The sequence below is a fragment of the Taeniopygia guttata genome, chromosome 5 (genome assembly GCF_048771995.1).
Source record: "Taeniopygia guttata chromosome 5, bTaeGut7.mat, whole genome shotgun sequence".
NCBI lineage: Eukaryota > Metazoa > Chordata > Aves > Passeriformes > Estrildidae > Taeniopygia > Taeniopygia guttata.
In genome coordinates this window covers 25,376,622-25,393,456 of record NC_133030.1, presented here as the reverse complement: position 1 = coordinate 25,393,456, position 16,835 = coordinate 25,376,622, and the positions used below count along the sequence as shown (strand labels likewise).

Genomic DNA, 16,835 nt, shown 5'->3' with positions numbered 1-16,835 from the left:
CTCTTTTTTCTTTAAAAAACAATCTCTTGTCCTATCAAAACAGGCCCTGCTAAAATGTGTTTCTTAAAATCCCTCTTTAAGTACTGGAAGGATGCAATAAAGGTCTCCCCAGAGCCTTCTCTTTTTTGGTCTGAACAACCCTAACTCTCTCAGCCTGACCTCATAGGAGAGGTGTTCCACATCACTGATCATCTTTGTGGTCCTCTGCTGCATCTGCTCCAAGGTGTCCATGTATGTTGGGGGCCTCAGGGGCCTCCAGGTGGGGTCTCATAAGAGCAGAGTGTAGGGGGGCAGAATCATCTCCCTCGCCCTGCTGGCCATGCTGCTCTTGATGCAGCCCAGGATATGTTTGGCTTTCTGGGGTGCAAGTGCACATTTGAGTGTACATAGACAAAAATCCCTACCTAAATCCTATCTAAATGTGATCATAAACACTACTTTGTCTTGGGCATCTTCTTCATCTGCTTGTTCTAGAGCAACTCATTTCAACAGCAAGTGAAATGATTTCTGCCTGCAGCAAGTGGGATCATGTGCTATGGTGCTAACTGATCTCTCCTGATGTGTGCCAGCTGGGGTTCTGGGGAGAGCTCCAGCTAAGGACTTAAATGCCCGAGGCAGGGCTTGACACAGAGTCAAGGCTCTAAATCTAAAGGCACAATCCAGAATACACACAGATAGCTGCATTTCAAGCTTAGAGGCATTAAACTAACCAGCTATCTCCTTGTTTAACCTTCAAGTTTCCCAAGTATTTATAAATCTGTATGTCTACATGTGTCCTGGAATGCCCCAGCAAAAACAGCTGGTCAAGCATTTTTTATTCCTCCATCCTTCAGTACTTACTGAGGTAGCAGATCCAGAGCACATCAACATGTGGGAATTCTTCCTTTCACAAAGCACAGTAGTAACTTATTTTTTTAAAATACAAGCAAAAGAGGTCAAGCTTTGTAAGCTTGCCTTCTATATTGCATCAAAGTAGTTAAAATACTTGTGCAGGTATTGGGAGATTTCAATAGACTTCCCAATGCAGAGGAGGGTTTGCCAGTTGCCATGCTGGTCAAGAGCTCTCTCTGCTATTCCTCTCAGAGCTGTGATAGTACAAATGGTAATTCAGGGCTCATGCAGTCAAAAGAGAGAACTACAAGGTTAAGCATTATGATTTGTCTTTTTGTCTTTGTGATTCAGGTGGGGGTTTTTTGGGGGTTTTTTTGTTGGTTTTTTTTTTTGCAAGCGACACATCTTTGATTATGTTTTTCCTTGGATCAAGCTGTTGTCCCACTTCCACTAACATGACAAAGGCTCCTCTAGGATGATAAGTACTACGCAAATGTAAATATCCTAAAAATTAAATTATTTTAGAAGTAAAGAGCCAATTAAGTCGGAGATTGGTAACCATTAGAAATCTCTGTCTGAATCCTGGTAAGAGGATTATTCAGAAAGGCAATGTAATTGCTGAACAGGAGCAAGATCTTTGAATTGAATTCTTTGAGGAACACACTGAAAAACATGGTGCTTCCTCACTGAGAAAAGCAGATATTGAAGAAAAATCTCTGTGCAAAATAAACCAAACCAGATTAAAAGAGTGACAGACTCAGTTTTGCAGACTAGACGCAACCAAATACAGTCAGCAGCAGCAAGTTACATCTTTGTCTCTCCCAGTGATGTGTTCATTACTGAGATGAGATTCATGCAAAATGAACAGCACAGTAAGTAATTAATTGTAGTGCAAATACTTTGAACTCCAAGAGATGTGTTATGTTCTGGCTGTCACCATTCGTTCTGCAAAAATCAGAATATTTCTCATGTTAAATTTTTTTGAAGACAGTTTCTTTCTACTTTCCAAATGAAACTCAGAAAGAAGCAAGATGTGCTACAAATCTCAGAAGTTTACTCAACATATTATACCAGCTTTATAGGTGCTTTTGACAATTCTGTACAAGCATTAGGTAATTTTATCAGCTGAGTTCTGGTGGCAGGGATGGATGGCATAAAGGTATAGTGGATATGGAAGGAAGAACACATAGGAGGAAGCTCCCAAAGCAAAGTGGAATGGTAATGCTTGACAGCTTACTGGGAATAAAACTGTGGTCAGACATGCCTTTCTGAATCTTTGTTTCAAGGCTATGCACTTCACCTCCTGATCAGTGCCTCCCTGAGAGAGCCTTCTGCTGTACAAATGATAATTAACTGGCCCTTATCACTGCCTCTTTTCCCAAATTATCATCTCAGTTGACAATTAGCTCGAAGCTGCTGTTTGACTAGACATACTCATAAGTATGACACTGCACACCTTCCATATACCCTCTATGTAAACAAACCAAGTATGCAGCAGACACTAAAAATCAATGAATACAAACTAAAGTTCTTGCTGAATCCCATTGCAAACTGTACTTAAAAGCCCTTTCCTTAGTCTTGTCTTTGGAACATAAAAGTCCAGTTCAGTTTATGTCCATGTTTGTCTGTGTGTTTTTTCTTTTTTTCCTCCTTTTCCAAAGCACTGATCTAAGAATTTCTACCATGGAAGTGGTGTTTCAAGCAGACTTTCACTTGTCTTTGTTTGGAGCAAAAGATGTATATATAAAATGAAATCATAAGATGAATAATCTATATTCATAGGATAATTCAGGTTGCAAGGGAATTCAGGAGATGAATACTGTTTCACTGAGACATCCTGCACAGAATACCTCCAAGAAAATGACAGAAAATTTCATAACCATATTTTGAAGTGCATTTAATCAGTTTCTCTCAAAAATGGACAAAACTGTAGCCTAGTACCTATATGACCTAAACTTAGATTGTAAATTTCTAATCAGTTCTCATAAGAGAAATAACTTCATGTGTTTTGACAAAGCTGCAGATATTGAGAAGTTTTCTCCTGGTATCCAGAAATAAAAAAGGAGAAGTTCCCAGTATAATTTGCTGGAAACTAATGGAGCACATGAATGAATTATTTTTGTTCAATCACGTGAGCACCAGAAAACAGAATTATTAGCACTCCCTTTATGCATGAAGGTGAAAGTGGGATTTATCAGCCCTGCATTCTCCTTTCTCCATCCCCAGTGTTTGTATTGTTCTGTGCAACATGGAAGACCTGCCTCATGTGCTCATAGATATTGTCCATTTTGAAAACTTTCTATCACATTTCAGCTTCCCCTATTGTTACAAATAACAAGACTGCTGGTAAATAGCTATGGTTATAGGAAAGTTCTTTGTGGGTTCTTAACTAAAAAATCTTCATTTTTATTTCTTTATTTGTAGCTTATGACATTTCAACACTGTATTTCTGTAGTAACAGTTCTACTTATTACTTTATTTATCATTTTCAAAAAGATCTTTGTCCGGATAGATAACTACTTTTCTGTCTTAGTTGTGTGAAATGTTAAGAATGAGCAATCTGCTGTGTGGTGCTAAGTTGCTGGCTGGGGTCAACTCATCATAACAATTCCACACACTGAATTTTTTATACCTAACTCAGAGCCCTAGATTCTGAAGGTAAATCATTATTTTAGAATCCAAATTTTGATGTTAAAAGAAGAAACAATAAAAGAAAAGATAACTTGCCTGCCCATGATGTTGCACGGAAAAAATCTTGGAAATTTATTCTGTTTTTAAGAGCTAAGGTCTACTTAAATTATTTTAATGTTTAGAGTTAGCAGCATTACCCACTTCATGTGAACATCTGTGCCCCTTTGCAGTCTCCATACCTGAAACACAGCTCTGAAGTTCCACATATGCTGACATATGTTTATACAGCAATCAAAGGCAGAAGCTGCTCTGCCTGCAGTGTATGACTCTTGGAGATCCCTGGTGTCTTTACAAAAGCAGCACTGGAGGTGGCTGGAAACAGTTCTAATCCTTTTCCTTCTACTGCTGCAGTTGTTAATGGCTTCTGGCTGCTACTGTAAGGAACTGTGCCTCCTTCAGGGGATTCTTCAAGATGGATGAGGACTCCAATGGAGTTTTGTGGGAGGGTTGGCACACCAGAAATGGGAAATAGGTCTCTGACCTTCCAAGTGCAGCACACAGGTTTTCCTGAGTCAGCTCATACAGCCACACTATCTCTTGTCTATCTGCAACATATAGTAAACACAGGTAAGTTGATCTGCTGGAACCTTTTTTAGTTTCTGTCAGACAGATTAGAAAACACAGAAATCTGAAACCCATTTTAGTGAAGTACATTGCTGTCTGGTTTCTGGCGAATAAGTTCAAATCACACTGTTTCAGACCTATTCAGGGAAAAGGCAGAAGATGGGTGCAGATTTGACCAGTCGTTCTGTGCTGGTTTTGGCTGGGGTAGAGTTAATTTTCTTCACAGTATCTGATATGGGTCTCTAAGTGCTAGAAACACTGCTGACAACACAGGGATGTTTTGTTACTGCTGAGCATTGGTGACACAGAGTAAAGGGCTTTTCTGCTTCTCACCCCGCTCACCAGCGAGCAGGCTGGGGGTGCACAAGGAGCTGGGAGGGGAAACAGCTGGAACTGCTGATCCCAACTGACCAAAGGGATCATGACCACAGACCATGTGGCAACATGCTCAGCATACAAAGCTGGAAGAAGAAGAGGGAAAGGTGGGTTTTTTGGAGTGATGGTGTTTGCTTTCCCCAGTAACCACTGCATCTGATTCAGCCCTGCTCTCCTGGGTATGGCATCTGATTGAGCCCTGCGCACCTGCCTGCCCACAGGAAATAGTGAATTAAATCATCAATTTCCTTTGTTTGCATGTGCAGCTCTTGCTTTACCTCAAACTGTTTTTACTTCAACCACCAGCTTCCTCACTTTTACTTTTCTGGTTCTCTCTCCCACTCCACTAGGAGGGAGTGACTGAGTGGCTGCGTGGGGCTTAGCTGCCACCAGAGGTTAAACAATGACATAAAAATCTAAATCATGTGGTCCAGACAGGCAAGGTTTGGGATTCCAAAGAAAAAAGATTATTCAAGACATTACACTTGTCTTTACCAAGACATTGTCCCACCACAGTCCTCTACTTCTAGCAGAGAAATTCTATGCTCAAAGCACTGCACATGGCATGTAAAAACTGTTTCTGACTGAAGTAGTTAAAAATCAGGAAAGACATCATGTCAGCTTCAGTAGTTTCCTATCCTTTGCAAACCAGAAATACATTTCTGTGATTTTAAGTGTTTACACTCCTATCTACACTATTCTTTACTAAGAACTGCAATTTAGGAATACTCTCTTACCAATCTTTCCCAGTTTAGTACAAACACAGTTCATTTTAATTACGGATACAGAAATATCTGCAATGTCATGCAGTTCCAAAGCTCTTTAGTCCTCTTCAATGAATATTTATGGGGTGCAAGTACTGCTTCTAACAATCTCAAATTACGTAGATCCCACAGAAAAGAAAGAGAAATTTTACAGCATTTTGTAAGCTCACACACTTCCAATTTTTCATCTAATTACCTAATTATTCTCTCATTGATATAAGCTTTGCACAAAGAGTACTGAACAGGGCTACAGAAAGGTGATACCAATTAATTACTTACAGTAATTGTCATTTCATAATCACATTAAGTTTTAATTTGCTGCTGCCAGCTTGTTAAACTGCCAATTACACATTTCATTCTTTTATGTATTAAGAAAAATAGTAATCATGCACTTACTGCTTTTATAATTCCTAAGTTAATTTTGCAGCAGCTTGAGGTATGTCTTCAGTACTCTGCAGCCATGCTGAGCTCTTTGAAGAGTCCAGTGAATGGGAAATTAATATTCTGAAGCAGCCTCATTAGAGCCAAATAAAATGCTCATTTGGAACACTTTAATCTCAACCATCGAGAATTATTCACTGAAAGGAGACACTAAATGACACCACAGCTTGAGTGCACACCAGTAATCAACATGATGTGATTTTTTGCTGTGTGTCTTCCATTTGTGGAAGCGGAGAGGAGACGCAGCTTTGTATTCTCCCTGTTTGGTTATGACATGAAGGTTCCTCTACAGGCACTGAGCTGGGGATGACAGTGCCAGCAGAGGGGCATGCAGACAGCTTGCAAACTGCAGCTTCATCCTGCAAAAATCCAGGCAGAAGCACTTGTCCTGAACATTTCACCTGAAATGGACAACACCACAAGCAAGCACTACAAACTGGATGTCAGTCCAATTTCCTGTACCATAACTCTAGGATTATTCATAGCTATTTGTGGTTGAAGTCCTCAAAAAGCAAGAGTTATACAATTCCAAGAGAAAGAATTGGAACTCTCTCATATTAACTAGAAGAGATTTCTAATATTGAATATCAGGATTCATTTTATTTCCACTGTTCCTTGATATGATGGCAAAGGTTATGTACTAACACACACTAATGTTTTCAGATTTTGGTTTCCTAACCCCATATCTCTCAGCAGTTTCCACGTCAGATGGATCTGGCTTTTCTAGAGGAAAGGTAAGGTATGGGAAGGGAGGGGAAAAGAGAAATATTTTCCTTCAGTCTTTCTAGACCCCAGCAACCTGGCAGAAACTTGATTTCAATACAATATTGCAAAAAGTAAAAGCCACAGGCAAAACCCTCTTGAAAAGAATATAAGATCAGTTGAGGTTTGGTGAAGGTAGGAGAAAGGCTCAAAGGAAAATTTTGTTAAGAAGAAAAATGAGTAAGATTTTATTGCATAAAAAAGACATTGGGGAAAGAAATCCACTGAGATACTTAGCAATTGTGACATAGCTGCAAACCTCTCTGATCTCTTTATTTTACCTCTTTCTTTTTCTCAATGCACTGCAGAAGAAAATGACAACCTGAAGCTCAGCAAATTGCTCCATATGTGTCCGACACACATGGACACACAATATTCAATGTTTATTTTATTTTCTCTCTTAATCTGCTGAGGTTTTGCAAATTCTATCATTTTTGTACACAGTCCAAAATAACAAGTTGTATCAAAACTAGCTGAAAGAAACACATCTCTGCATATTTCACTTTCTTTGTATTTTCCTCCTTTGTATTTTCATCCTTTCCTCTTTTTCAACTATTTGATGCAGGTAAAGAAAAAATAACTATAGACTATTTAGGTTGAATATCACAAAAGAATTTTGGCAGTGGTATTTACTGACTGGTAAAATATTGCCCCATGAAAGTGTCAGAGCCTTCACTTTAAACCATTCTTACAGCCCTCTAGGGAACAAGGCAGCACCAGCCTCCAGAAGGCAAGTTCACAATATACTCAGTCTTTCCTGCTCACAGTCTGGATAAAAACACCATCAGATCTTGCCCTGCTTTAGCATTTCAGGAAATTCAGTTCTTCCACATTTTGGAATTACAGAACTAACCACACACACAAAAAAATTAGTGTATTTCTACCAGAGTTTCTCTGGGTGTGTGCAAATTTCAGGGTTTTAGTTCTGGTTTGAGTAGAAAGAAATATTCAGGCCAGTTCTATTTAGTCTGAGAAAATTCACTCATTCTCAATAAAAATTATTTTCCCTACATGAAATTGTTACAGAAGTACAATAATTTCCAAAGTATGCTTTATCACTGTGACTCAAGTTACTAGTGACTACTGACTGATATCACTTTATGCAGTTTACCATATCTTTTATGGTTCAGTAGACTATATCTTTACATAAAGTAAAACGATATTTCATTGAAACATACTGAAAAACAAGATGAAACCTTGTAGCCCCAAAGTAGTCCCAAAGTCTACTATTTAAAAATAGGTCTATGTTTTTAAAAAATTAATTATTATTAAAATTACTTCTTTCTGTACAGATTTCAGTTTCAAAAATATTCAGGTTGCTTATTCAGTGTAGTCCGTTCCGTTTGGAAAGTTTAGACATTCACCTTCAAGACTTTTAAACTGTATAATTATTATTGCTATGAGTTGTTAGTATCATAAAGCTAAGAATATTTAAATCACCAAGAAGTGGGACTCTATGAAGACACAGCAATGTATGCAAGACGTGCTACAGCATTCTACCTGATTCCTTGGACTCATCATGGAAAATGGTAATAACAGACCCTGTCCTGATAATTTCCACCACCAAAAGTTTTCTGCCTCTGTGACAAATATAGCTGATTATTTCTTCTACAATACTCCTCAAAAATTTGCCTGGGATTTTCATTAAGAATAATTTCCAACTTTTCTGTGGTTGTGAAATCCAGCAATAATCATCAGGCATTGTTATTTCCATGGGTCCTCTGTGAGCAGCGTGCCACCAGTGTTTACTGTGTGAGGCTGATCATCTCTGGGTTACTGTGCTGTCATTGCTGCCAAGATCAAGTGCAACAAACCTGCAGGAACAGCAGCACTAATTTTCTCTCAAGTGAAATTGCAATGGAGAATAGGCTTCTGAAGTAAAATGACTGACATGGGGTCTTTTTTAAAGAAGAGGTCTGTCTAAAATAAAAACACTGGGTGTGTTACAGTTCTACTTAAGTGCTCTCCAAGATATTCAAGCATCAAAGTAGTTTGAAAAGCAGATCATTTATTCACCAAAGGCTATCATGAGAAACCATCACTTATCAATACATAACAATTTCCTCAAGCAGAAACTGTGACAAGTTACTGCAAATCCCAGTTCAAGACTCTTACCTGCTCTAATAGCAAGTGGACTTTTTAATGGTATCTGTGCACTTCAGCAATACTCAAAGAAAATATAATATGAAGAGAGAGAGAAAACTACTTACAAAACTGATTTTTTTTTGTATGTCCTTAACTTGGGAAAAATAGTTTACTAACAGCTTGTTGTGTTTGTTTGTTTTACAATCTTAAATAATTTTCCTGTGTTCAGGTTTCATGATCTAGTCAGTAGCTTTTTCCAGTATAACAGGAAATTTCTTGGGTGGTGTGAGTAGGGCCCATGCCTTTTTAACAGTGACTATATGATATAAAAACAAGCCTGCAAAGATAAACAAAAGAGTAAAATTTTAGAGAGCTCTTACCTGCAGTCAACACTGCAGTGAAGTGAAGATGCTCTCTCCCTTTGATCTTAAGCAAGTTGTCTGGAACACTGGTAGCAGTCTAGTTCTGATATTACACATCTAAGAGGGGACTATAAGAACAAAAAAAGATGCTTGGAAATATATTCTAGCATTTAGAACCATTTTGGAGCCTATGTTGGCACAAAAACTTTGGCATCAGAGCTACAACTACTAAAATTGAATACACTTATATATCTACTACAATGCATGCAACTTTAGGAGAGTGCAGGTGCAATACTAAACACTTTCAGTGCTGCTAATAGGGTCACACTTGGTCTGCTCAGATATTTTTAGGTTATGTGGCCCACTAAAATTATTTTTAAAAAATTTCACCATCACTGAGTGGCAATAAAAATATATTGGATAAAATCTTGACAGGTTTTCAAGCCAGCCATCAATTCAATTAATATACAAAATTCTTTGTGTCCAGTGCCAAACTTGAATAAAATAAGGAATGAGGTGTGTTTTATTACTGTTGATATTTGTGTCTTGAGACTTTCTAGTCCAATTTTACAAAACAAAATATTTAAGCTTTGATTTTGCTGTGGCTCCTGTTTGACTAGAATACATTACAGAAGCTGTTTCTCCTGAGCATTTAACACCCAGTGCTTCTGTATTTTTCCTTTTGTGAAAGGGCAATTTCTTGGCTTAATCTGTTTGAATATCTGTTGTTATTTTTATAATGAGCATTTTACACTCTCATGCCAGGCCATGCAGATGTTTGTGCTTTAATACCACTATTGTTGACATCGATAGGAGTTACAGTTTTGCAATGAAAGCAGATCATACACTATAACATGCAGAAGTAAAATTTAGGCAGCTAATCAGTATATTTGTAAGCCTATTTAAAATAAGAATAATAGTGGGCAGAGGCATTCTACTCTATCTCCTTGCAGATGTGATTACAGACCTTCATAGCTCTAGGGGTCAGTTAATAAAGTTCATCAGAGGTACATGGTTAACTACTTTTTGCTAATGATCTCTTCTGAATTTCTCTCTTTCTCATCATAGGGATTTAATCCAGAGGGTAATGATTGCTTCAACTGATGTTAATTAGGAAAGTCGTGATTTTCAGCAGCAACTTTGTGTTTGTCGATTTCACTCAGAATCAAGAAGTAAAAATTAAACTCACTTTACTAATAAAACTTTCCAGTCATTTTTAACATGTTGTTATTCAGTATTATCCAGTAGAAAAAACAAGTTACCTTTATAATTGGTTGTATTTTTCTATTTCTTTTCAATCTGCATATTCCTTTCTGTGTTCCTCCTACCATCAGGCTTCAGTCTCATTATCTCTCTCTCTTTTTTTTTCCTGCATTTTATTTTTCTTTTTTTTTTTTTTTTCCATCACTGAAGGGATAAAAGGGCTCTGTGGGGAAAAACAAATCAAACCCAAAAACCTCAATGAATTGGAAGTGTACAGTGTGCCATCTAGATTATAATATATATAATATACACACTCGTGATAAATCAAGCTTTCCTATAAAACTTGGCCTAACAAACTTCCTAACATTTGAGGAGTTAACTTTGAAATTATAGGTTAGTTTAACATTATTTTTTAAATATTAGTATTGAAGGGTCAGAAAGACAGATGTATATAAAAATAGAGGGAGACAAAACTAATTCATCCAAATAAGGAATGAGTCACAGTTTTCAATCACTCTTGAAGCCATGGTTGCAAGCTCAGAAAGAAAAACATGTGCCACTTCACAATAAATTTACACCCAAAATGTTTCCCCTTTCAATGACCAGGGGTCAAAATCTCTCATTTTGTGAGCAGACACATACTCAATATACCCTGTGAGCTACTTAAACACTCCAAGAACACAATATCCAGACTATGAACCCCAGCATCTGACATGACTAATTTGGATCCTAAGTTTTGGGACCATGCACGAGTATCTAAAATGGTGTTGTTCTGCTTTTAACTGGGGTTTCTTTGAGCTATTGCTCTCTAAACGTTAGAAACAAAGAGGAGTTCCCTGTCTGTGCAATTTGCCCTACATCCTTTGTTGTCTGTGCTTAGTTCTTTAGGCAAATTCTTGTAAGGACTGCTCACCTACCTCCTGAATCTGAAAAACAGCATTTTGGATTCTGTTCCCTGTATATAACTTCCTTCAAAGGCAGAGCTTTTGTCCAGAGAGCTGCTCTGGACGATCCTTTCATTGCTTACACAAAGGCATTTCAAGTTTCTCAGCCAGCACTCTGAATGGTCACTTAGAAAGAGGCCTTTGCTTTGCTACAATCCAAGTCATCTTATGCTCAGATGAAAAAAAGCTCTTAAAAGCCAGTTTCTCTTCTTACAGACAATAGCTGAAATAAGGTCAGTGACTTAGAAACATAAGGTGTTCCTTGTTACATCCAAGAACCTGAAGCATGCCTTCCCTGCCAGTCAGTGGCATCGTTAAATCTCTTGACAATTTTAATAATTATTCCAACAGTTTTTTACCTCCTCTGCATGCAAAATGCCAGAGGAGGCAGCTTCAGCCATTAGGACAGTTACACTGCATACAATTTTCCCCAGTGATGCAGTCACAGTCCTGAGTCTCTATACATTTTCATTGCAAAAGGTTTTTCATAATGCAGCAATAGTGATGTCATGGTAATCTCTACATGAAGTCTTTTAAGATCTATTATAATATTTCATTATTACCTCAAACTTAGTGTTAGATCCCCAACTACAAGAATAGATACACCAGCTTACAAAGGCACAGCAAGAAAGAAACTAGATCAGAACATCTCACTAGATAAAATAAACTTTTGATAGTGTTATATTTCTATGTGTTCTTAGAAGATTTTCTGAACGGTTTCAAATGATGTAGGATGGAAGTGTAATTTCCCTAGGGAGAATCACTGAAATAGTGTGATACAACATTCCTTTAGAAATACAGTAATCATAATTCCAAGGACTAAAGTTGTACCAGGTAATAAAATCTATAAAATCTAGCACCCAATAGATTCTCATGCTTCCTACACATCATACAACTCATGCAGAAGGATTAGCGAGACTGGCAGAACGCGACATGGTTGCGAGCTCAGCAGCGTAAACAATATCAGTAGAAGACAAAAGTGGATAAATCCTAGCTCTTTACAGAAAGTCTAGCCAGCAGGGAATGAATCAATTTTAAAAGAAATTCAAATTTTCTAAACTAATTATTATGCCGCAGCATATCCCATTCAACAGTGCTGAAGAACAGTTACCTCAAAGGCAGCTGCTGTTCACACCATGATTCCAAGCAGTGAGCAAAGACAGGTCGGGCTACAAACTGCAGTTAATTCCACCCTGATTACCAAGGGACACACAGCACGCTTCAAGTGAAGATTTCAAAGAGCTGCAACATTTTAGCTAAGAAGAGCCCTTGGTTATTAAAGTCTTAACAAGAAAAATCAACACAGAACATTGTAAAATATTCTCATTTCTTTTCCAGCAGTCGATTTTCTTTGATCCACAAATAAGTTAAGACTAAACATAAGTAAGTCTGTTCATTCCACATCAAACCATCAACAAATTGTTACTGTACATGCACCAACATGCCTTTTTTTTTTTGTGTACACAGATGGCTTTGGAAAAATCCAGAGAATCTGATAAAATATAGGCAATAAACAACACATTTTTTTCTCACACCTCAGAACTAAAGAGCATGCATATGGAGACCAGCTATTTGAGCTATTTTTTGTTTCTGTTGCAGACTGTTACCCAGACCAGAGATAACTGTATTTTAAAAACAATCACTGGTAGGAAAAAAAAAATCATAAATTTCCATTCTTCAAGTTTTGCATTAATTTCTTAACCTCCTTATCCTTAAAGTTTAGTACAGCAAAAGCATCCAACAGAAAATAAGGATTTCATGGAGACCTCTCAAAAAATGTGGTCATGGCTAAGCAGACGAAAATAAGACCTCAGGCTCCTGATTCCTAGATTTTCTGGGTTAGGAATTGTGCTGGAACATGCCACTTTCAGGCATCCATGACAGGACTGATGTGTGGCTCTCCCAGGGCCCCGACTTCACCAAGGGCTGTAATGGCCCTGAGTGACCACATCTCGTGGGCTTGGGAGCTGAGTTTGAGCTCTGGGCTGTGACAGAAAGAAATGTGAGCATTCTCCCCTTTTGGTGCTTGGTCTCTTTGCTGAAAAGATCCCTGTTTCAAGCTAATGTCTGACTGTAAATGGATTAATTTAATATTGTACAAAGCGTAAAAATGGGCATTTAAGTCTCAGTGTCTTAAGAGCAGGGAAAGAAAGGAACCTGCAAAGGACAGAACACAATGACACATTTAGTAACATTTTCAATCCAAAATGAACTGGAGAAAGAAGGTGTCTTACATCTATCCCTATGGAAGATGGGGGTTATTAAGAGTATCTGGGACCAAGGAACATTTAATGGTGTCTGGGGGCCACATGTGTTCTGCTTTATCTGTCACTACACAAGCAGCAAAATGAATTGCAATAATTTTTCAAATACATACCTAATAATGTTAGGTTTTTGCAACCTAACACTCTTTGATTACAAAAAGCATTTTTGTTTAAACTATCATGAAACCAGAAAGTGACATATAAAGATGTATCTTACCATTCCCCTGATAAAGATTGGTCTTTATCAGCCGCTAATTTTTTTGTTTTTCTTATCTATTCAGTTGTTTTCATGTTGTGATGATCTGCTTATGTGAATAACTAAGAAAAAAAATTGCCTTTTCTTAAACCTATTCAGTAGAATCTAACCTTTCAACCTTTGTTTTTGCATTGTATTTCTTATTCCTCCACTGACACTAGAGGCACTTTTCATTTCTCAAACAGTTGAAAAAAGTTGGTTAACTCAAAAGTAAGAAAGCATCACATATTCATTGAAATATATACACAAAACTAAATTTCAGAAATAGTTTTGTTGTTTCATTAATATATAGCAAGAAAACTGATATAAGGGTTTGAGACCGAATTATTATTTTTAAAACACTGAACATAATATGGCACTCAACAGACTTTTGTCTGATGCTATAGAATTCCAGTTCAACAACCTTTCTCCATTTAGATATCTCCATTACATGAAGTTAAATAGCAACAGGAAGCAAATTTCTGCTTCTTTCAATTTTACTTTATCAGAAGCTTACTACTGTTTTTCCATTTTTGAGAAACAAGTTGTCTTCTATTGGAATAAAAATCACATGCTCTTAACAAAAGAAAAAACCTGAAATCTCTGCCAAAACAGAATGAATGAAGCTATATTACAAATTATTTTCCTTAGTAAGTTTTCTTTACTGGTGTAATGTGATAAATATATATAACATATTGCTGTAAGAAAAAAAAAGTACTCATATTCAGATAACTTTCTCCAGTGCTAAAGTATCCTGTATATATGCTGCATATACCTCTCCTGAACAGTTTGTGTTAGAAGCCAGACTACAATAAAGAGACATCTTTTCTTGATTGAAAGTGAAAGTGGAAACAATATCAGTATGAATTGTGTAAACAAAATCAATAGCATATTTGGTTCTGTTTCTGAGATAATTGTGAATAACTTGTCTATCTTACACACTGCATCACAGTAAATAAAATCCATGTAACTGTGTAATTCAGAAATCCTCACATAAGCATGGATTTACTTTGGCTCTGTAGATAAAATCCCCCAAGAAGTGCTGTAGCTTTTCAGGCCAGAGGAATCTTGCAATAATCTCACCAAACTTTGCCTTTCCTAAACCACTGAATTTTATCAACTAAATCCTTTAAAAAAGCTATGACCTCCAGCAGAGCTATGTCAAGTTATATTCTATATTTAAAGGCCTCAGGGAGATGAATTTAGCACATTCATAAAGTTTTTCCAGAAGTTAATGAACTTCTTTAGTAAAAGTTTTAGTCTGATTGCTGTCTGCAGTATAGCTTTCTCTGTTAGATTGCAGAGCTCTCTTATTCTAAGATCATACATATAGAAGGCAGACAAGCCTCCCAAAAAATATTAATTTTCTTATGTTGCTATTTGTCATACTAACAACATTCTATTTATGTTGGTTATTCTGCTGTAGATATGTTACAAATTGGATTTGGATTCTACTGTAGATACATTACAAATTGCCTCCTTTGAATTACACTGCATAGCTCTGAATCATGTTCTTCACTGCTTTCCAAAGCAGAACTTCTCATTCTAGTAGTTCGTCCTGCATTCTTGACTCCATGATTTACTGTCTGCTATGCTGGTGTATTAAATTCTGAGCTCAAGGGGACTCTGATTATCAGGACATTCAGAAAACTGTAGAACTGCCTTGTGTCTATAATTTAGTATGTCACAATATATTTCTGTCATGAGTAACTTTCTGAAGCTTTCCTACTTGTATTTCTACTTTTATTTTAGGACCTTCAGAACTAAGATGCAAAGAATCAACAATTTTTACAAATAAAAGTAGATAGAAATTAGTCTTGTTAAATAAATCTTGATTGAAAGTGAAAGCACTTCTACCACAGTGAAACATCTTACTGAGGCACTGTGATTTCACACAGGGATCATTTCTTCAGGTTCTATTCCTTCTCACGCTTTTGCAGCATTTCCTTTCCTATATGACATCCAACTAGGTCTCAGTGGAAAAAAACAACTACCATGCTGTTCTGTGTATACTCTTGTTTAGGTTGTCACCCTCCGTGAGGTGTCATATTCCTGCTTTCCTGAGCTACTTCTGCTATGATGGCCCAGGCCAGTGTAAACATGTTAAACTTGGGGTGGATGTCTCAGACTGGACTCGGTGAGGGTGTACACACGTGGTTTTGTGCCAGATGTGAAGGGAGAGCAGGGTCCTGCAGCACAGGGAGCCTGCAGGCAGCAGCAGGCAGCACACACCTCAGCTCACTGCAGGTGGTTACACCATTCATTCTGCACCACGTAGACTGCCAGGACTTCAGCCCACAGCTCACGTGGCACTAGGAGTGGGTTTTGCCCAACACTGAATATTCCAGCTATGCATTCTTTTTCTATAGGGCTAATCCATATTGCTGACTGAACTTCTTGTGACATTGTGTAGGAATATGTGACATTCCTAAGTGAAGATGTTTTGCATTTATCACCCATGTAAATATAGGCAATAATGAATTTTTCTATTAAACAAATTCTCTTGCTGTAAGTGTACAGTTCTGTCCTTGAGTTTACTTCAGCTGTAACCAGAAAAATGTGAGTCTGTAAAAATTAGCAATGAATTATGCAGTAATCCAGTCTTATGTTCTAGAATTTTTGTCTAATATTTCTGTATATTGAGAGGTATTGAAATAGAACTTACAGCAGAAAAAAAATAGGTTTTCTCTTTGGAGAAATGTCTTTTGGTTTTACTTAGCAAAAACATAATTGAGAAAGAGGAATTTTGAAATAATTCAAAATGTACAATGAGACAAAAAAAATTAAGACGTAAATTATGACAGGAATAATCCTTCGTTAATCAGAAGTAGAACTGAGTAATTGGCTTGGTCTCACTTTTCCCTAATTTGTTTGATAAAGATTTCAATTTCTATTGGACTTTAGATGTATCCTGGAGCAGAATATCACAACAAATATCACAAAAAATATAACATCTGAGGAGCTTGCCTAGAGACTGGATTTAGAGACTTTGCATTCTTCATCTTCTGGAGTTTAGAGATTTTTCTTCTTCTCTATGTGTCCCTGGGATATCTCTCAGTAAGATTTCCAGTAGTACAGAACAGTCTGTTTTACAGCGATTGTCTTTCTCCTTGAACATAGGATAGGGACCATCAAGTTTTTTTCTCTAATTTGTTCTTTGCCTTTCATGGTCTTTTGTCTCCCTCTCCCTTTCTCTTTCTCATTCTCCATGTCAGCCCCTAGAATTAGGAGATCTGAAAAACACTGTGTGTGATTCACTCATACACTCTGGAATAGCCACTGAGCAAAGAACAACATAGTGGTCTCCTGCAGCA

General features: G+C 37.3%; 1 long non-coding RNA gene across 1 annotated transcript in view; it reads right to left on the bottom strand.

Moving 5' to 3' along the window:
- Positions 1–12,561, bottom strand: part of LOC140684276 (uncharacterized) — a 195,389-nt gene extending 182,828 nt beyond the window's left edge. The window contains exons 1-3 of the long non-coding RNA XR_012056320.1: positions 12,134–12,561; positions 10,138–10,301; positions 8,894–9,003 (exon numbers count right to left, since the gene is read on the bottom strand). This is a non-coding gene — a long non-coding RNA (uncharacterized lncRNA). The remainder of the gene's footprint in view (positions 1–8,893; positions 9,004–10,137; positions 10,302–12,133) is intronic.
- Positions 12,562–16,835: the final 4,274 nt, after the last annotated feature.